Source organism: Mus musculus, chromosome 11 (genome assembly GCF_000001635.26).
Source record: "Mus musculus strain C57BL/6J chromosome 11, GRCm38.p6 C57BL/6J".
Lineage (NCBI taxonomy): Eukaryota > Metazoa > Chordata > Mammalia > Rodentia > Muridae > Mus > Mus musculus.
The window spans coordinates 48,364,121-48,385,123 of record NC_000077.6 but is presented as its reverse complement, the minus strand read 5'-3'; the positions used below and the strand labels follow the sequence as shown (position 1 = coordinate 48,385,123).

The window sequence follows — 21,003 nt, the reverse complement described above, 5'->3', positions numbered from 1 at the left end:
CTCATACTGTCTGCTAGGAAGCTGTATTCTCAGCCCTATGCATGTTGGGTTATGGGTGTCCCTTGTCCATTCTGCCACAGGGCTTGGGCCACTGGTGGAGGCTGTATGCAGGAGTTTTGACTGCATTTACCCCATGCCAGGGCCAGGCGGTGTAGGGCTATGTGAAGTCACTGGACATCAGTCCGGAGGGTGGGGGACCTCAGAGAGGTCCTGGGGACTGATGGAGCTGGCTTGGGGGTCCCCGGGTCTGCACAGAGGTCCATCTGGTTCTCAGGTTCTTGGGCACCCCAAGTGCTGCTGGATGCTGTGGAAGAGCTGAGAACAGAGTGGGGGCCCATGGGCTGGATGTAGCCTGGGGGCCAAAGGGGAAAAGAGGGGAGAGTTCTGGCTGGGTCCCACGGGGAGGAGAGACCTTGGCTTGCTCGGTGGACAGCTTGGCTTGGTGGAAGCCAGGACTGAGAGCACTGCAAGGCTTTCTGTGGGAGATTAGGTGGCAGGCTTTTTAGGTGAAGACCTATTCCATTCCTCCCCATTGCAGATCCCCATGAAAAGAGACCGTCCATGGTTTCAAGGCAGTTATTGTCATGATGGAGAGTGGTGATGAGTGAAACCGTACCCCACTTTCTCAGGGCGGGCCTGAGGTTAAATACCACTTGCAGGGAGGAGTGTCTGGGAAAAGGAATTTATTGGCTAAGCCTCTAGGCCTTTAGGTACCTCATTAAAATGGAGATCTGTCTTGAGGCTACATGACCACAGGTCACGTCCTCTAACTGTGAAGGGGCTTGGGGCATTGCCCTTACCTGACTGATGTTCACAAAATTATGGAGGGATGTGGCCTTGTGTCAGGAGCCTGGTGTCCAGGAGTGTGGCAAAACTCTTACTGTTCCTTGTAGGGTCACCAGGGTTTCAAGCCTTAGCTCAACCAGAAACCAGGCTGCCTTTCGCAGTCCTACATATGCATTTTCATTTTTTTCCATCATTTTAACTTCTTTGAATGAGAAAACAATATCTATAAATAAACTTGTTAGTAGCAAAGAAATCTTTGTGCCTAAAAAACAAAACAGAAAAGTATAAAACACTGATTTGTTCTTTATGTGAAGCCCAATTTTTGAATTTTATCAACTTAATTATAAATATTCTTAATACTTCTCAATATTTGTATACTACTAACAGAATTGATAGACTGAATCTTTAATAAAACATATTTCCTCCAATTTAAATATTGGTTATAAAATTGGAATACACTTCTTTTAAGTTACAAGGTGAGTACATCTGGCAGGGGGTCCAAACTTTGGACATTGAAATATGATATTGCCATGTACAAAGTTCATGCTCACATGCAAAAGCTCTTACAACGTTTGAACTAAGTTCACAGTTTAATCTTGGGCCATCTTCATAGCCATCCTGAGGTGCATTTGGCCCCTGGGTTGCAGGTTGGATATGTCTGAAATATTGTAAGTCCTTAAGTGATGGAAGAAAAGGTGCATGCACATGCATGCACATGTTAATGACCATCAGTCCAAACTTTATAGTCTGACTAAAATTTCAATTTAAGCTGTAGATGTCATCAATGCCTTCTTTTATTTAAAGAGAATTGCTTACACTTACTATACTAAAATTGAAGTCACTTATGCAGCTATTGTTTTATGTCTTTTAGGGTTATAATCATTCCCATCGTAATAAGAAGGAAAAACAATTTTAGAGAAGTTTGGCAGTTCCTCAGAAAATTGGACATAGTACTATCTGAGGACCCACTCTCCAGGTAACACCACTCCTGGGCATATACCCAGAAGATGCTCCAACATGTAATAAGGACACATGCTCCACTATGTTCATAGCAGCCTTATTTATAATAGCCAGGAGCTGGAAAGAACCCAGATGCCCCTCAACAGAGGAATGGATACAGAAAATGTGGTACATTTACACAATGGAGTACTACTCAGCTATTAAAAACAATGAATTTATGAAATTCTTAGGCAAATGGATGGGACTAGAAAATATCATCCTGAGTGAGGTAACCCAATCACAAAAGAACACACATGGTATGCATTCACTGATAAGTGGATGTTAGCCCAGATGCTCGGATTACCCAAGATACAATTCACAGACCACATGAAACTCAAAAAGAAGGAAGATCAAAGTGTGGGTGCTTTGATCTTTCTTAGAAGTGGACACAAAATAGCCATGGAAGGAGTTTCAGAGACAAAGTGTGGAACAGAGACTGAAGGAATGACCATCCAGAGACTGCCCCACCTGGGGATCCATTCCTTATACAGTCACCAAACCCAGACACTATTGTGGATGCCAGCAAGTACTTGCTGACAGAAGCCTGTTATAGCTGCCTCCAGAGAGGCTCTGCCAATGCCTGGCAAATACAGAGGTGGATGAGCTCCCAGGGACTAAACCACCAACCAAAGAAAACACATGGTGGGACTCATGGCTCCAGCAGCATATGGAGCAAAGGATGGCCTAGCTGGTCGTCAATGAGAGGAGAGGCCCTTGGTCCTGTGAAGGCTCTATGCCCCAGTGTAGGGGAATGCCAGGGCCAGGAAGTGGGAGTAGGTGGGTTGGTGAACAGGGGGAGGGGGAAGGGGATAGGGGGTTTTCAGAGGGGAAACCAGGAAAGGGAATAATATTTAAAATGTTAAAAAAGAAAATATCTAATAAAAAAAGTCTAAAAAAATAAGTTTTAGGTTCTTTATAGGGAGCCTAACTGGTTAGGTCCTGAGGCTTGTTAATAAGGTAAAAAGTGATACAAAAGCGCAAGCTATTTGTTATTACATTAGACAGCTCCCCAAGGCTTTGCAGGGAAACCTTACTTATCTCATTGTCTTGCTATCATGATACGGAGTACTTGTAGGTTCAAATGATTGGTCGTTTATGTGTGCCCTACCAACGTCTCATTATAATTAATAAGGCCTGCATGGGGTTCACTCTTCTAAGATCTGAGGGTCAGGTTCACTTAGTTCCCCTCATTGTTCATAGCACAGGCCATTTCTCTCCCAGAGCACCCGCTGGACCTTCATTTTAATTAGTCATTATTTGGGATTTCTGGTGTTAATGGCAGCAGGGCTCTCCTTCCACCTGATTGTTATGACCAGGGTCAACAGCTGGTCAGTCTTTCTGAAATGAACTCTCTATCAGAATCATTTTTTTGTTCTTATATTTTAGATGAGTTCGTAGTCTAAATGTGTGTGCATGCATGTATATACGTTATTTGTGCTTTAATAAACATTCAGCTATATATGTTCAGTCCAAGTATACTTTGAAATACTCAAAAATCTAACAAGACATTGCTACCTAATGAAGTCAGTAAAAGTAAATATGTCTTATTCTTGTTTCGTAGGCATGCCTTTTTGTACACACTATAGTTGCTTGTATACCATTACAGTCATGGCCATATGGAAACTTTCAATTAGGTGTGATTATTGCTCCCTCTCTGACATTCAGACTGGGTGGAGCAGCTTCCTCAAAGCTGCAGTCTTTGCTTTTCGCTGTGTCTGTTTTCTAGTGGGAGAACGTGGCAGACATGTTCTGATTTTTTTCCCAGTCCCACATACAAGAAACTGCCCTTCAAGGAGCCACTTTAGGACTCTGGCTTCCTCTAAATGGATAATAGCGTTGGATATCTAGGCTGTGTAAGGCTCAGTGAGAAATGCTTGCAAATAAAACTATACCAAGGGCTTTTGTCCATATTGTGATGGGGCTTGAAGGTGCTATTTGCTCATAGTTGTCTAAATTCATAGTGAACTTTTCTGATTGAATGCATGTGGCTCCCATTTAATTTTATTTTTATATATCAAATATCTTTTCTGACAAAAAATAATGATGTATATTCAGCTTGCTATTTCAAGCCAGAAAATCCTCTATGTGTGGTTTTAAATTTGTGCTGTTGTGACCATTCTGAATGGGATGTTTTCTATTTTGTAATTTCACTAAAATGTAGAGGATTTGCCACTTTTTGTCAAAAAGTTGCTCATACTTTGAAAACTTAGAATATTTTTAACCTTTGTTAGAAAGCAAGCTGGGACGGGTGTGAGAACTTGCTACGCCAAGCCTCTGCTGGAGTTCTCCATGTTGTTAAAACAGCATTTTTGACCCATATAAAAAATTCTTTACTTTAGATATATTCCAAATGTTTTTCTTTCATTGGACACATAGTTATACTATCCTTTACATTTTGAAATAATAAATACCATGTTGCTAAGTATCTTAGTGGGTGAAGGCCCTTATAGTAGATATTATTTTTGAAGGGGGTAGTTTTAGAAGCTGAGTTATTAGGTCAAAGGCTTTGGAAAACCCTCCATCTGAAAACAAGGCCCCAGTTCACAGGTCCACAAATATAACGTCTGTCAATGTGTAAAGCACTCAGTGTCGTTTCTGGACAACAGTAAGTCTTTGATCCATGTTATCTATGGCATTGTGGGATAAAGAATTGTTCCCCATGGTACTTCTGTTCATTCACCCTCTGTATTGCTACTTAGGTGTATTCTGAACACAGAAGTTTCTGTGTTTTCATCCCTGTCTGGGTGACGATTACTATCACAGAGTCTTCTCAAGAACCCGTGACCTTAGCTCCATCCAAAGAGGTTACATTTTCCCACCCTCACTCCATTCTAGGCGAAGGCAATGCTGTTTTCTGAGGGTGTGTGGGTGCTCCCCCAGGGCCCAAGACCCATACTCCAACCCAAGGATACTGCCTTTTTGTTCAACAACTTTCCTCCCTGCCCTATCCTATCTCCTCCTTTCACATTCATTCCTTCCTGTACAGTTACAACCACTTCTTCCTGTTTTCATCTACTCTGGCCTAAAACTAGAAGGTCAGACTGGCCAACAAACCAGAGTATTCATAGAGGTTAAACATGGCTGTATCTGGATCAAAGACCCAGGCTTGTCTGAAAAGATGAGAGCAGAAGACCAAGGAGTGATGCTAGTCACCAACCTGCTTGTTTATGTGTAAATACAGTGAATATAGGTATTTATAACACAAACATTTTAAGGTATATTGAAGATAAAATGAACAAGGTGATTTTATACAATAGTAAGCATCATAAAAACCACAATGCAACAGATCAGGGAGAAGTGGATATCTAGATCATTATTTTAACCAATCATTTCTGCTCAGCATGTCTATACAGCTCTTACTGCTGTATTGGTAACTAGAGGATACAATACACTGTATTTTTGCTGGCATCTGAGTACCAGGATTCTACATTGCATCTGCTGTTTATCTAACACATGGGTATTGAGCATTTCCTGTGTGATGGGCATTGTTACTATACTTGGGATTTAAACAAAAAATGTAATTAAGCTGCCCACCACTTTACTAGTTGACTCTAGGAGAATAGTGGTAATGAAATCTCATTGTCCTGAAGAGATCTAGATCACTCTCCCCTCCCCTTAGCTCTTTCAGCCTCTGTTCTCAAAGATGGAACTGGTTTAGTGGCTTCATTTAACTGTTACTATGTGAGGATTTCTGTAAAGGATTGAATTTATTAAGACATCTAAAAAAGTCATGTTTTCCCCTAGTTATTCTGCCTGTGTTTGCTGTACATTTGAAGAGAGAATTGAGAACTTCAGAGCAACGCCCTGGCTTTTCTCCCTGGACTAGAAAGCCCATAGAAAAGCCAGGAGAAACATTTCAAAATGGTTTTTTTACAGTGTCGGATGGTTAACCCAGAGCCCTGAGATGTATAAGTTATACAATTCAGTAGCGTTTGTACTTTTAAGAGCAGCTGCAAGGAAGACAAAACAAAATAAAACAGACAATAGAAATCTCATATACCCCAAATCCATTCTAAGACATAGAAGAAAAAAAATCAATAAACACTTCCCAAATATTAATATTCTCCACTCCCACAAGATAAACAGGGAGTTCAAGATGATAGCTACAAAATGTAATTGCTCTAAAATTAATTTTAAGAAAAAAGTTAAAGCAGTACTATACTATTCAGGTGGGACTCAGAAAACACAACCCACAGACAACTCTGTTTTGCCTACTTTCGTACCCTCAACTCTCCTCTGGTTGAAGTGGCCACAAGTGCACAGGATTGTACATAGAAACAGTCTCACAAGGCCAGGAGATTCTCCCAGGTGCCTGGGAAGATCAGGCAGTTTTTATAGCCTGTCTCCATGCTCTTAGATCACAAAGAGCCTGGAAGTTGTTTCATTTTTTTCCCCCAAATCATTCTTTGATTAATATGTCTTGCTTCCACCTAAAGCTTGGGTCTGTCTGGGCAGGGTTTTCATTCTCTACTTTGCTATTATTTTCTTAATCTACACTTGACCCCTAAAGGATTCAGTTTAGGAGAGAGGAGAGTGAAGGGAATTAGAATATGTCCATCTGAAACATACTAAGTTTATGCCAGGGTCATTTTTAAACTAAAGGCAATTGCAAATCAGCAGAGGTGAGAAGCATTCACTGCCTTGGTATCATCTGTCTAAAGGCAGAACACAGATTTTGTCTTGAGGAAGGTGCCGCTTATTCCAGGCAGAAGAGAATGTTATTGAAGATGAGACACTGGAACCAAGTTAACTGTGTATAAACAGACTTTACCAGAGCAGTTTACCTCTTGTTACGTTCCAACATGGATTTCTCAGCCATCTCCCCATGATTTGCCTTCCGTCGAAGCCCACATATCTTCTCCTGCAATAAAAGGATAAACAAACCCCAAAGTGTGCTTGTGTTTCACTTTTCCTTTTTGAACTGTTATCCACACAAATATTGATAAAATTGTATGCTTTTTCCTTCAATTTGTTTTTTAGCTTACCTTGTGGGTCTCCAGCTATTGGTGGTGAGTGGGTAGATGTTTGCTTTCCTCAAGGGTACAAAGTTGAAAGAGTAGGCTAGTATCGGTCGGTTCTTTACACTCTGACAAGTGATTAAATGTGACCTTTGCTTGGACTTAGTGAACCGTCAGAACTGACTTCTTGGGAGTTAGTGGTTTCTATGGAGTCTATACCATATCTAGCTAGGTCACTTTGCTAGGATTACTGCAAAGCAAGGAATACATATAAGCATAGCAAAACAAAACACCCCCCGCCCCCAACCTAAATGTGTTGTTTTGCATCTCTACCATCATTCCCAGGGAAATGCATGGTTCAGCCTAGTTCCCTGACAGCTTCTCCCCATCCAGACTGTGCTTTCAGCTAAAACAGTTTAATGACGGAATACTGTGGGTTGCTTCTCTTTGTCTTCCTTAGAGCTCATGAATATCTTCCAAGTACACTCACTCCTCTGACTTTTGAGGGTGAACTCCTAGAGCCCCTTGAGGTGGCTTTCTCAGCCAGATTCCAGCCTTTAGATTCTCTTGTCCTACAATTTCTCCTGATCTTCAGTAGATTCCCCTCAATCTCTCCTGGGAAGCTATGTGATAAGGGAGAATGGAGATGATAGATCAGGAGAAATGCTAATGACTCTTTCCAAAAAAAAAAAAAAACAAAACAACAACAACAAAAAACAAAAACAAAAAAACCCCCAAAACTCCTCAAGTTACTACCTTCCCAGTTTAATTCTTAGCCATAGCTCTTTAAAAAAAAAATGTATGAGGGTCAGGGGATGCTATTACACAAGTAGGCTCTTTGGCTGCAATGGGAGGGACAAAGCCCAGAAACAACAGCAGTCACAATTATCATAATGAGTTGCAAGGTCAGAGTGATAGACAATACAGAGGTTCTGACCCAGTGAAAGCTGGGATCTGCTTAATTCAATGCAGAGTCTGAGCTGTGGTTTGCAATGGGGTGTTTCATTCAGTCATAGGGTTTATAAAAGAAACCCCAGGAAGCTGTGGAAGGTTGCTCCAAAAGAGCCTTGATCATTTGATCTGTTTCCAGTCCTGACCTAGTTTTGTTTCTGTTTTTAAAGCTGAAATCCATTGATTAGAGAAGAGATAGGTTCCCAGGAGAATTCTAAGACTCTGTGGAAAATACACACGGAGAAGGTGTTACTAAGGCTTCCCTCATAGACTCTTAGCCCTTTACACTGGTGACTGTATGCTGGAGACAGGAAAGCTCAAACTTTGACTGCATAAAGGGCTCAACCTTACCATTGATATTTAGGGACCTACTGAGAGATCTGGAGATTGAGAGCAGATGAATATGGGATTCAGAGAATACAGTCCTGTCTAAGGTTCAATTTGTAGCAGGTTCATTATGGCAACAGTAAACCCTAGAAGTTATTTTTCCTCACCCTTAAAGTAAACTATACACAGGGTTGTTATGGTGATGATGGCTAACAGGAAGCTCTGTGATTGAAATCCCACCCTTTTCCCAAATCAAAGGCAGGATTTCATTGCAGAACAATGAAAGACCTGGCTCTTATCACAGTCACCTTTAAGTTTCTATGTGATTCCAGACCAGCAGGGTCAATGTTTTGTCTACAAACTCTCTAGTATGTCCAGTAGTAAACTGGATGTTCCCTGAAAGTGAAGAAAAAGACCTTCTCAAACCCATCCACACATATGCCCCAAATGCTCACTGCTATTCCAGACGTGATCTTTGCTAGAGTTGCAGGAATGTGACATGTGGTCAGTGATTTGACAAACACACTGGATTCCAGTGGGATAAAAAGCAAAGTTTATGTTATACACACAGCTTAGTAATTTACATTGACAGTATAAGGTTGAAAGGTTTGTCAACTCCCATACCCTCTGAAGAAACCTAGGCCATCTGGTCATCAGGGACAAAATGACATTGAACTCCTGTGTTGATGGGTATCCCTTCTCTAGACAAGAGGCCTTGGAGGACACTTGGAAACAAAATGCTTGGGTCTAAAATGAGAAGACACTCTTGATTCCACAGCTTATGATGATTAACCAGTAGGCTGTACATCACAAACTACGAACCAGGTACATAAACAAATAGTCTAGAAATTTATGTCACACTACTGTTGTGATAGCCGCACCCTGACATTGTACCTGTGGATAGATGCACTCCTCATTTTATTTTCAAGACAGGGTCTCGTGTAGTTCAGGCTGGTCTCAAAAGTGTTAATATGGCTAAGAGTGACCTCAAACTTCTGGTCTTCCTGCTTCCACTTCTCAAATTCTTGGATTATATGCTTGCATTGTTCCCAGGTTTATACCATGTGATAGAACAAACTCAGGGCTTTGTTGGTTCTAATTCTAATTTACAAGCTGAGTTACATTCATAACTTATGTACTTTCCTTCTTGTAATCAGGTGAAGGAGGAAAAAATTGCCAAGTAATGTTTACACATAGGTGGTCATGCATGCTATAGGGGCAGGGTGGCACTTGCAATGCAATGTCCAGGTTAGCCTTGAGAGACAATGACAAAGAATCTTCTCAGAGGATAAAGTTCTGAGGAATAGAACTCACAGGGCATGTTTTGTGCAAGGAGTAGCTAGAGGTCAGAATACACATAAACTTGTGGACACTAATAAATGCCCTGGTCCCCATGGGATGGGAACCTGTCTTTTTACTGCTGCCTTTATTTCACACTCCTTTTCTGTCCCCTTTCATCTATTTAGTATAGTACTTGGCATGTATAATCATTTATCCATTCAATCATCTGGCCATGCCTGCTACATCCTGAACATCATTCTAGGTATTGGGAAGAGCCTTAAAATGGATTAAAAAGTCTTCTCTCTTTGATCATTTTCTCCCTTCCTATTTGTATTTAGTGTTTTCCCTACATCCCTGATATATACATAGTCTTATGTGTTGTCTTAATCCTCAGAAAAAGCCCATATGACAAACCTGACATAGGTCACTAAAAGACTCATCTACACACAGTAGCTTTCCAGTAACTTGTGGGCATTTTAATCCAGGTATGTGTACTGTGTTGGAAAAAAAAAAAATCAATGCCAATATTCCATGAAGTTTAATGCTAGGATGATATCAGTTTTTAATAGTAATACAAAGAAGTCTTATTTATTTTTCACTAATCTTATTTTATATGAGTGCTTGAGATTTGGCCTCAGGTTCTCACGCTTGTACAGCAAGTGCCCTTACCCTCTGAGCCATCTTCCCTGCTGGACTCTTTGTTTTAGTGCAGATGTGGGTAGGCTGCAGTACACTGCTTTGGAGACCTGTGCCGAGCAGTCTTCCTACAACAGGACCCTTCATTGCTCTTTGTTACGCCCACCCACTAATTAAGATTGTCTTGAGCACTGCAGCCCAGCATTCAGCAGTCCTTTAGAAAAAAAGTCTCATCTTGTTTATTTGTTTTTTGAAAGCATTCAGCTTCTAACAGGTTTCTGGAAATGTAGTAGCCACATAGCTCTTTGATCGACACATAAAAAGGTCAAGTTGCTTGCACAAGGTAATTCTGCAGGTCACTGGTATATCAAAATAAGATTCACAAATTTGACTCTGCCCTTATTTCTAACTACTGGGTCAATGGGCCACCTTAGAGTCAGAGGGCACCTGTATTCCACATTAGCATGGCAAGGACTCTGTACAGGGAGGGTGTGTAAGCTACTAAGCATACAACCTGCAAATTTACTCTCTTCTTAGTGGTCTCAGAAATTGACTGCTTGCAGTGATCACTTGGCCTTTTTACTCGGTCTCATTTTCTCCCTTTGACCTTGAACATATTTCAGTGTTGGTATCATCATTTGTAGTGATGCAGTACTGGACCACTTCAGAAGAGCAGCACTAGAAGTAACATGCAAGCAGAACTCCTGCTTGATGGATGTCTCCCAACCCCATGGTACCCTCCTTGTGCCACAGATCACATTCTAGGAGTTGTTCATTTATGTGACCTACAAACTTGAGACTTCATGCAAAAATTAACTCTGCATAACTAGTAAAGAACTATAGAAATGACCCACTAAATGGAAACACTTTATCGATAGCTTTAGGATTTAGGAAGTGTAAGTTGCCTTGGGGATAATGAGTGAGGCAGGCTGTGTTTTCCAAAGTGTACACAAAGATGTATATCATGGGCTATTTGCTCTCTCCCTCACTTGAATTTTCAGTTTTTTTTTTCCATTTTTTATTAGGTATTTAACTCATTTACATTTCCAATGCTATACCAAAAGTCCCCCATATCCACCCACCCCCACTCCCCTGCCCACCCACTTCCCCTTTTTGGCCCTGGTGTTCCCCTGTACTGGGGCATATAAAGTTTGCAAGTCCAGTGGGCCTCTCTTTCCAGTGATGGCCGACTAGGCCATCTTTTGATATATATGCAGCTAGAGTCAAGAGCTCCGGGGTACTGGTTAGTTCATAATGTTGATCCACCTATAGGGTTGCAGATCCCTTTAGCTCCTTGGCTACTTTCTCTAGCTCCTCCATTGGGAGCCCTATGATCCATCCATTAGCTGACTGTGAGCATCCACTTCTGTGTTTGCTAGGCCCCGGCATAGTCTCACAAGAGACAGCTACATCTGGGTCCTTTCAATAAAATCTTGCTAGTGTATGCAATGGTGTCAGCGTTTGGATGCTGATTATGGGGTGGATCCCTGGATATGGCAGTCTCTACATGGTCCATCCTTTCATCTCAGCTCCAAACTTTGTCTCTGTAACTCCTTCCATGGGTGTTTTGTTCCCAAATCTAAGGAGGGGCATAGTGTCCACACTTCAGTCTTCATTCTTCTTGAGTTTCATGTGTTTAGCAAATTATATCTTATATCTTGGGTATCCTAGGTTTGGGGCTAATATCCACTTATCAGTGAATACATATTGTGTGAGTTTCTTTGTGAATGTGTTACCTCACTCAGGATGATGCCCTCCAGGTCCATCCATTTGGCTAGGAATTTCATAAATTCATTCTTTTTAATAGCTGAGTAGTACTCCATTGTGTAGATGTACCACATTTTCTGTATCCATTCCTCTGTTGAGGGGCATCTAGGTTCTTTCCAGCTTCTGGCTATTATAAATAAGGCTGCTATGAACATAGTGGAGCATGTGTCCTTCTTACCTGTTGGGGCATCTTCTGGATATATGCCCAGGAGAGGTATTGCTGGATCCTCCGGTAGTACTATGTCCAATTTTCTGAGGAACCGCCAGACTGATTTCCAGAGTGGTTGTACAAGCCTGCACTCCCACCAACAATGGAGGAGTGTTCCTCTTTCTCCACATCCACGCCAGCATCTGCTGTCACCTGAATTTTTGATCTTAGCCATTCTGACTGGTATGAGGTGGAATCTCAGGGTTGTTTTGATTTGCATTTCCCTGATGATTAAGGATGTTGAACATTTTTTCAAGTGCTTCTCTGCCATTCGGTATTCCTCAGGTGAGAATTCTTTGTTCAGTTCTGAGCCCCATTTTTTAATGGGGTTGTTTGATTTTCTGAAGTCCACCTTCTTGAGTTCTTTATAAATGTTGGATATTAGTCCCTTATCTGATTTAGGATAGGTAAAGATCCTTTCCCAATCTGTTGGTGGTCTTTTTGTCTTATTGACGGTGTCTTTTGCCTTGCAGAAACTTTGGAGTTTCATTAGGTCCCATTTGTCAATTCTCGATCTTACAGCACAAGCCATTGCTGTTCTGTTCAGGAATTTTTCCCCTGTGCCCATATCTTCAAGGCTTTTCCCCACTTTCTCCTCTATAAGTTTCAGTGTCTCTGGTTTTATGTGAAGTTCCTTGATCCACTTAGATCTGACCTTAGTACAAGGAGATAAGTATGGATCGATTCGCATTCTTCTACATGATAACAACCAGTTGTGCCAGCACCAATTGTTGAAAATGCTGTCTTTCTTCCACTGGATGGTTTTAGCTCCCTTGTCGAAGATCAAGTGACCATATGTGTGTGGGTTCATTTCTGGGTCTTCAATTCTATTCCATTGGTCTACTTGTCTGTCTCTATACCAGTACCATGCAGTTTTTATCACAATTGCTCTGTAGTAAAGCTTTAGGTCTGGCATGGTGATTCCGCCAGAAGTTCTTTTATCCTTGAGAAGACTTTTTGCTATCCTAGGTTTTTTGTTATTCCAGACAAATTTGCAAATTGCTCCTTCCAATTCGTTGAAGAATTGAGTTGGAATTTTGATGGGGATTGCATTGAATCTGTAGATTGCTTTTGGCAAGATAGCCATTTTTACAATTTTGATCCTGCCAATCCATGAGCATGGGAGATCTTTCCATCTTCTGAGATCTTCCTTAATTTCTTTCTTCAGAGATTTGAAGTTTTTATCATACAGATCTTTCACTTCCTTAGTTAGAGTCACGCCAAGATATTTTATATTATTTGTGACTATTGAGAAGGGTGTTGTTTCCCTAATTTCTTTCTCAGCCTGTTTATTCTTTGTATAGAGAAAGGCCATTGACTTGTTTGAGTTTATTTTATATCCGGCTACTTCACCGAAGCTGTTTATCAGGTTTATGAGTTCTCTGGTAGAATTTTTAGGGTCACTTATATATACTATCATATCATCTGCAAAAAGTGATATTTTGACTTCCTCTTTTCCAATTTGTATCCCCTTGATCTCCTTTTGTTGTCGAATTGCTCTGGCTAATACTTCAAGTACTATGTTGAAAAGGTAGGGAGAAAGTGGGCAGCCTTGTCTAGTCCCTGATTTTAGTGGGATTGCTTCCAGCTTCTCTCCATTTACTTTGATGTTGGCTACTGGTTTGCTGTAGATTGCTTTTATCATGTTTAGGTATGGGCCTTGAATTCCTGATCTTTCCAAAACTTTTATCATGAATGGGTGTTGGATCTTGTCAAATGCTTTTTCTGCATCTAACGAGATGATCATGTGGTTTTTGTCTTTGAGTTTGTTTATATAATGGATTACATTGATGGATTTTCGTATATTAAACCATCCCTGCATCCCTGGAATAAAACCTACTTGGTCAGGATGGATGATTGCTTTAATGTGTTCTTGGATTCGGTTAGCGAGAATTTTATTGAGGATTTTTGCATCGATATTCATAAGAGAAATTGGTCTGAAGTTCTCTATCTTTGTTGGATCTTTCTGTGGTTTAGGTATCAGAGTAATAGTGGCTTCATAAAATGAGTTGGGTAGAGTACCTTCTACTTCTATTTTGTGAAATAGTTTGTGCAGAATTGGAATTAGATCTTCTTTGAAGGTCTGATAGAACTCTGCACTAAACCCATCTGGTCCTGGGCTTTTTTTGGCTGGGAGACTATTAATAACTGCTTCTATTTCTTTAGGTGATATGGGACTGTTTAGATGGTCAACTTGATCCTGATTCAACTTTGGTACCTGGTATCTGTCCAGAAATTTGTCCATTTCGTCCAGGTTTTCCAGTTTTGTTGAGTATAGCCTTTTGTAGAAGGATCTGATGGTGTTTTGGATTTCTTCAGGATCTGTTGTTATGTCTCCCTTTTCATTTCTGATTTTGTTAATTAGGATTTTGTCCCTGTGCCCTTTAGTGAGTCTAGCTAAGGGTTTATCTATCTTGTTGATTTTCTCAAAGAACCAACTCCTCGTTTGGTTAATTCTTTGAATAGTTCTTCTTGTTTCCACTTGGTTGATTTCACCCCTGAGTTTGATTATTTCCTGCCGTCTACTCCTCTTGGGTGAATTTGCTTCCTTTTTTTCTAGGGCTTTTAGATGTGTTGTCAAGCTGCTAGTATGTGCTGTCTCCCGTTTCTTCTTGGAGGCACTCAGAGCTATGAGTTTCCCTCTTAGAAATGCTTTCATTGTGTCCCATAGGTTTGGGTACGTTGTGGCTTCATTTTCATTAAACTCTAAAAAGTCTTTAATTTCTTTCTTTATTCCTTCCTTGACCAAGGTATCATTGAGAAGAGTGTTATTCAGTTTCCACGTGAATGTTGGCTTTCCATTATTTATGTTGTTATTGAAGATCAGTCTTAGGCCATGGTGGTCTGATAGGATACATGGGACAATTTCAATATTTTTGTATCTATTGAGGCCTGTTTTGTGACCAATTATATGGTCAATTTTGGAGAAGGTCCCGTGAGGTGCTGAAAAGAAGGTATATCCTTTTGTTTTAGGATAAAATGTTCTGTAGATATCTGTCAGGTCCATTTGTTTCATAACTTCTGTTAGTTTCACTGTGTCCCTGTTTAGTTTCTGTTTCCACGATCTGTCCTTTGAAGAAAGTGGTGTGTTGAAGTCTCCCACTATTATTGTGTGAGGTGCAATGTATGCTTTGAGCTTTACTAAAGTGTCTCTAATGAATGTGGCTGCCCTTGCATTTGGTGCGTAGATATTCAGAATTGAGAGTTCCCCTTGGAGGATTTTACCTTTGATGAGTATGAAGTGTCCCTCCTTGTCTTTTTTGATAACTTTGGGTTGGAAGTTGATTTTATCCGATATTAAAATGGCTACTCCAGCTTGTTTCTTCAGTCCATTTGCTTGGAAAATTGTTTTCCAGCCTTTCACTCTGAGGTAGTGTCTGTCTTTTTCCCTGAGATGGGTTTCCTGTAAGCAGCAGAATGTTGGGTCCTGTTTGTGTAGCCAGTCTGTTAGTCTATGTCTTTTTATTGGGGAATTGAGTCCATTGATATTAAGAGATATTAAGGAAAAGTAATTGTTGCTCCCTTTTATTTTTGTTGTTAGAGTTGGCATTCTGTTCTTGTGGCTGTCTTCTTTTTGGTTTGTTGAATGATTACTTTCTTGGTTGTTCTAGGGCGTGATTTCTGTCCTTGTATTGCTTCTTTTCTGTTATTATCCTTTGAAGGGCTGGATTCGTGGAAAGATATTGTGTGAATTTGGTTTAGTCGTGGAATACTTTGGTTTCTCCATCTATGGTAATTGAGAGTTTGGCTGGGTATAGTAGCCTGGGCTGGCATTTGTGTTCTCTTAGTGTCTGTATAACATCTGTCCAAGATCTACTGGCTTTCATAGTCTCTGGTGAAAAGTCTGGTGTAATTCTGATAGGCCTTCCTTTATATGTACTTGACCTTTCTCCCTTACTGCTTTTAATATTCTATCTTTATTTAGTGCATTTGTTGTTCTGATTATTATGTGTCGGGAGGAATTTCTTTTCTGGTCCAGTCTATTTGGAGTTCTCTAGGCTTCTTGTATGATCACGGGCATCTCTTTTTTTATGTTTGGGAAGTTTTCTTCTATAATTTTGTTGAAGATATTAGCTGGCCCTTTAAGTTGAAAATCTTCATTCTCATCGATTCCTATTATCCGTAGGTTTGGTCTTCTCATTGTGTCCTGGATTACCTGAATATTTTGAGTTAGGATCCTTTTGCATTTTGTATTTTCTTTGACTGTTGTGTCGATGTTCTCTATGGAATCTTCTGCACCTGAGATTCTCTCTTCCATTTCTTGTATTCTGTTGCTGATGCTCGCATCTATGGTTCCAGATCTCTTTCCTAGGGTTTCTATCTCCAGCGTTGCCTCGCTTTGGGTTTTCTTTATTGTGTCTACTTCCCCTTTTAGTTCTAGTATGGTTTTGTTCATTTCCATCACCTGTTTGGATGTGTTTTCCTGTTTTTCTTTAATGATTTCTACCTGTTTGGCTGTGTTTTCCTGCTTTTCTTTAAGGGCCTGTAACTCTTTAGCAGTGCTCTCCTGTAATTCTTTAAGTGACTTATGAAAGTCCTTCTTGATGTCCTCTATCATCATCATGAGAAATGTTTTTAAATCTGGGTCTAGATTTTCGGTTGTGTTGGGGTGCCCAGGACTAGGTGGGGTGGGAGTGCTGCGTTCTGATGATGGTGAGTGGTCTTGATTTCTGTTAGTAGGATTCTTACGTTTGCTTTTCGCCATCTGGTAATCTCTGAAGCTATCTGTTTTAGTTGTCACTGTTAAGAGCTTGTTCTTCAGGTGACTCTGTTAGCCTCTATGAGCAGACCTGGAGGGTAGCACTCTCCTTAGTTTCAGTGGGCAGAGTATTCTCTGTGGGCAAGCTCTCTTCTTGCAAGGCAGGTACCCAGATATCTGGTGTTCGAACCAGACTCCTGGCAGAAGTTGTGTTCCACTCACTAGAGGTCTTAGGATCACGTGTGGAATCCTGTGTGGGCCCTTGCGGGTGTCAGGCGACTCAGCTGGCAAGGTAGCCCGGGGCTCGAGTCAAGCGGAAGGGACTTGTGCCCCAGATCAGGCCCGGGTAGCCTGCTTCCCTATGTACCGCAGTCTCAAGTTCCGCGCGATTGGATTGGGGCAGGCTCTGTGTTCCACTCACCAGAGGTCTTAGGGTCCCGTGGGGAGTCCCGTGTGGGCCCTTGCGGGTTATGGGCAAGACTCTGCTGGCAAGGTAGCCCGGGGCTCGAGTCTCGAGTCGAGCGGAAGGGACTCTTGCCCCAGATCAGGCCCGGGTAGCCTGCTTCCCTATGTACTGCAGTCTCAAGTTCCGCGAGATTGGATTGGGGCAGGCGCTGTGTTCCACTCACCAGAGGTCTTAGGATCCCGTGGGGAGTCCCGTGTGGGCCCTTGCGGGTTGGGCAAGACTCTGCTGGCAAGGTAGCCCGGGAATTTTCAGTTTTTTATAGATCTGGGACTAATTTGAGGTGAGTGAGGTACTTGTTTTAGGAACACAATGTACAAAGCAGCTCAAATCCCAGAAATCACAACAAATAATGCAATTTTACCTCAAAACTTAAAATGAAAAACAAGAGTCCAAGTCACTGATGAAAAAAGAAGGAATTTAGAATAATAGTAAAACTCAGTCCTGACTTGAATGGCCTCACCCTGTCCCTGGTCCTGTGGACTTGCTTATATTTCCTCAGGACTGTAAAGTGCAAGAGGAAGCATTGTTTTTTACTCCTACAGTTCTGCTAGGCCTGGTGTTCTGCACATGCATACTCCTCCACTCTCTATGAACGAATGGGGATATACAGTCCAGTGGAAGAAGGACTGCGTAGATTTATATAAATCACTTCTTTGTCAGTCTCATCTTTGAAATGATGGTGTTAATAGCTCAGAGAGTCCATGCTGCTCTCACAGAGGACGTGAGCTTGGATCCAAGCACCCACTTTGGGCAGCTCACAATTGCCTATCATTCCAGATCCAGGAGATATGATGCCCTCTTCTGGTCCCTGTGGGTACCTACACTCACTGTCACACACACACACACACACACACACACACACACACACACACAGAGAGAGAGAGAGAGAGAGAGAGAGAGAGAGAGAGAGAGAGAGAGTTTAGAATAAAATATATCTTTAAAAAAGAAAAGAAAGAGATCATAGAGTCCTTCACATCTGTGGTTCCTCTCAGGCTTTACATTCTAAGGTTCGTACCGCTATGGGGACTGACTATCATCCTGGAGCTCCATCCAGTCAGCCACCCAGTAGAATTTATCACATACTGATACCACAAGTGTCTGACTCTGGGGAAGTTGCCGGAGGAAGGAAGAGAGAAGCCAAAGGGTCTGGCTTATGGGAGATTACAGAGCAGCAAGAAAACAGACAGGTGGATACATTTTGGAGATACTAGTTGGAGCTGTCCATTGACACTAGAGACCAAGAGATCCCCAAGTCTTCTCCAGGACCAGTAGACCCTTCACAGAGGCTTGGGCAGAGAGAAGGATACAGAATGTGTTGGCCAGAGAAGAAAATGTGGGGCACTCCAGCCTAGCATAAAGTATGTGTGTGATTAGATGTTTTTCTTACACTTTCCCAGAGAACAGCATATGGAAGGCAGTGGATGCTGAGATCAGAGTGGAGCTTTTAGAAATTAATCTCAAGGGTAAAGGAAGAGATAGAAATTCTTAGAGTACAGTGTGTTGAGATGTCAGGCTAGCAAGTGTGAATCCTAACAGTGTGATTGTCTTTAAAATAATCGATTTTTAGGCTCAATCACTCTTCCTCTTGAAGAACTATCTATGCACCTCTCTCTCTGTCACTTTCACCATCTACAAAACTGTTCCGAATAGATTCTGGTTCTATTATATGAAGGCAGGACAAGAGAAGAAGGAAGGCCTAGATAAGATAAAGGTGGCAAGTGTGTCCATGTGCATGTGTATGTGTGCATGCATGTGGGTACACACTCATGTATCACAGAATACCATGGCACACTATGGTTTGCATGCTTAGAAAGCTATATGCTGGGATGAAAGAAATTTCACATAATGGAACAGAATATTTCCAGTGTTGGAAAATTAGGTTAAGAAAGTCAATGTGATTGGCTTAAAGTACGAGGAAGTCTGGGCCTGAGGTAACCATATAAATGCTTAGGTTGGAAGGAGAAGTGTAATAAACATATTTCTTTATATTGGAAATGTTCCCTAGATGGCAGTTAGGTTTTATGATACATAAGTCATTTTATTTACTGTCTTAATACTACATCAGCAGACAGCCCTTATAGCAGTGCCCAGGAGTGAGATGCTGAAAGCAGAAACAAGGGAAGGGAAGGGAAGGGTGAGCCTCGTGCTGTCAGGTGAGGTTGTTAAGGATGACAGGTTACTCCCCTTTATGGTGGGTTGTTAGCTTGCAAATCAGCATTTTGGTGAGGGGGAGCTGAGTCCTAGAAAAAAAGACAAATTCAGTTCTAGCCTTCTGGATTGAAGCCTCCATTTCAGGATGCCTCTCCCAGGAGCACCCCCATCCCCATGGTTAGCTGATGTGAAGGACAAAACTGAGGTTTCATTGTCTTTGGAATCTTCACTGTCTGAAAGCTGTGTGGGAACAGTTTGTCCTTATTTTGGAGAACATTTGAGGTCAAGGACTTCTGGTGTCTCTGCTGTGAGGCTTCATGAGTCCAGCAAGAAGACAATAGGGGCAGATTCCTTTCTCCTCTCGGTTTCCACAAAGGAAAAACACTCTTCGCTAAAGGTCAGGAGATGTTTTGAGATCGCCTGGTTGTCTTTTTCTTCCCACTGGGAATCTTCTTCTCTACCTCTGTTGACTCAGGTACTGTTGTTGAGGTTGTTTTGTGAATTTTTGGTCTTATTTCATCCATCTTGTTCTTCCCCAGAGAGGTGAGTATCCCAGTCATGATAAGGCTGTTCATTCTTTGTTAGATAAATGTTGTCAAAGATAGCAGCCAGCTGAAGTTTTTATAGAATCAAACACAGAACAATAACATACATTATGTACCCCATTTCTTGTTCTAACCTGCAAACGGTCATCTCTTAAGTCTAGGAGGGAAAGTGGGTCTTTTGTGGGCTGAGCATAATCCAGTGCTCATTGGAGTGTTGCATTGAAAATAAGACTCTGGTTGCTTCCAGACAGAAGTTCTGGGATCAATTCTACATGTATGATGAACCTGTGAAAGAAGATTAGGTGCTCCTGTGCCAGGAACCCATATCATTTTCTTTTGACCTGCTAAGCTGTTTCTCTGTAACCATGAAACCTATTTTTTTTCCATGCTTTAAACCCTGCTTTTTCAGTTTTACATGTTACCAATCTATGTAACCAGGTCTACTCAAGCCACAGGGAATGAATTTCTTTGCTGGAATTTATAATCTACTCCTATTATTAAAGATTGTATGCTTAGTTCTTACAGTAGCAATCAAAGGTCCTTATCTGCCCTTTCTAACCTCAGGGAGAAGATCATAGAGATACTACTTATGTCTGTCTTTTAGATATGAATATAGAAAGAACAGGGGAGAGGAGGAGTTTGTAATGGATCCCAACATTGGGCCAGCCATTCTGAGACTGACTGTGAGTAGGTGTCCAGAGCCTCAGAATCAGGACCCTGTCTTCAGAATGATCTAGACCCAATTCAGGGAAAGGAGTGAACACAAAGATCCAGCCTTTCCATTTCTATGGTGGATTAAGTCTCTGGCTTGCATTCCTGCTGGGCTTACTTCAGCAACCCAAGGGTTCTAGAAACCCCTCTGCAGCAGGCAGGTCACTGTATCCATAAGCTTAGGGTCCATTAGACCCATGTCCAACCACAGTGATTTTGGGTTTCTGGCTTGCTAAAATACTCAACTGACTCAATGCTTTGAGACTATGCCAGATAGTCTCCTAGAATATCTGGACAGGATTACCATCGAAGACCTCATTTTCATTTTAAAGAGAAACCCAGTCTTTGGAAACTTGAATAAATACTTCTTTATCCACATGTGTGTAGAAATCAATGCATAGCCACAAGGAACATCAAGGAAACATGACATGCCCCAAAGGATCAAGTAAACTTCTGTTAGACAATGAAGAAATGAGCTATATGAACAGCCCTAGTAGAAAGTATTAAGTGGTCAGTAT

General features: G+C 41.4%; 1 long non-coding RNA gene across 1 annotated transcript; it reads right to left on the bottom strand.

The window, feature by feature from the left end:
- Positions 1 to 799: 799 nt before the first annotated feature.
- On the bottom strand, positions 800 to 6,824 carry Gm39818. Its single transcript, XR_879819.1, has 3 exons — positions 6,771 to 6,824; positions 6,570 to 6,646; positions 800 to 1,048 (listed from the first exon to the last, which is right to left on the bottom strand). It is a non-coding gene; the product is annotated as a predicted gene, 39818 (long non-coding RNA).
- Between the last annotated feature and the right edge of the window lie 14,179 nt (positions 6,825 to 21,003).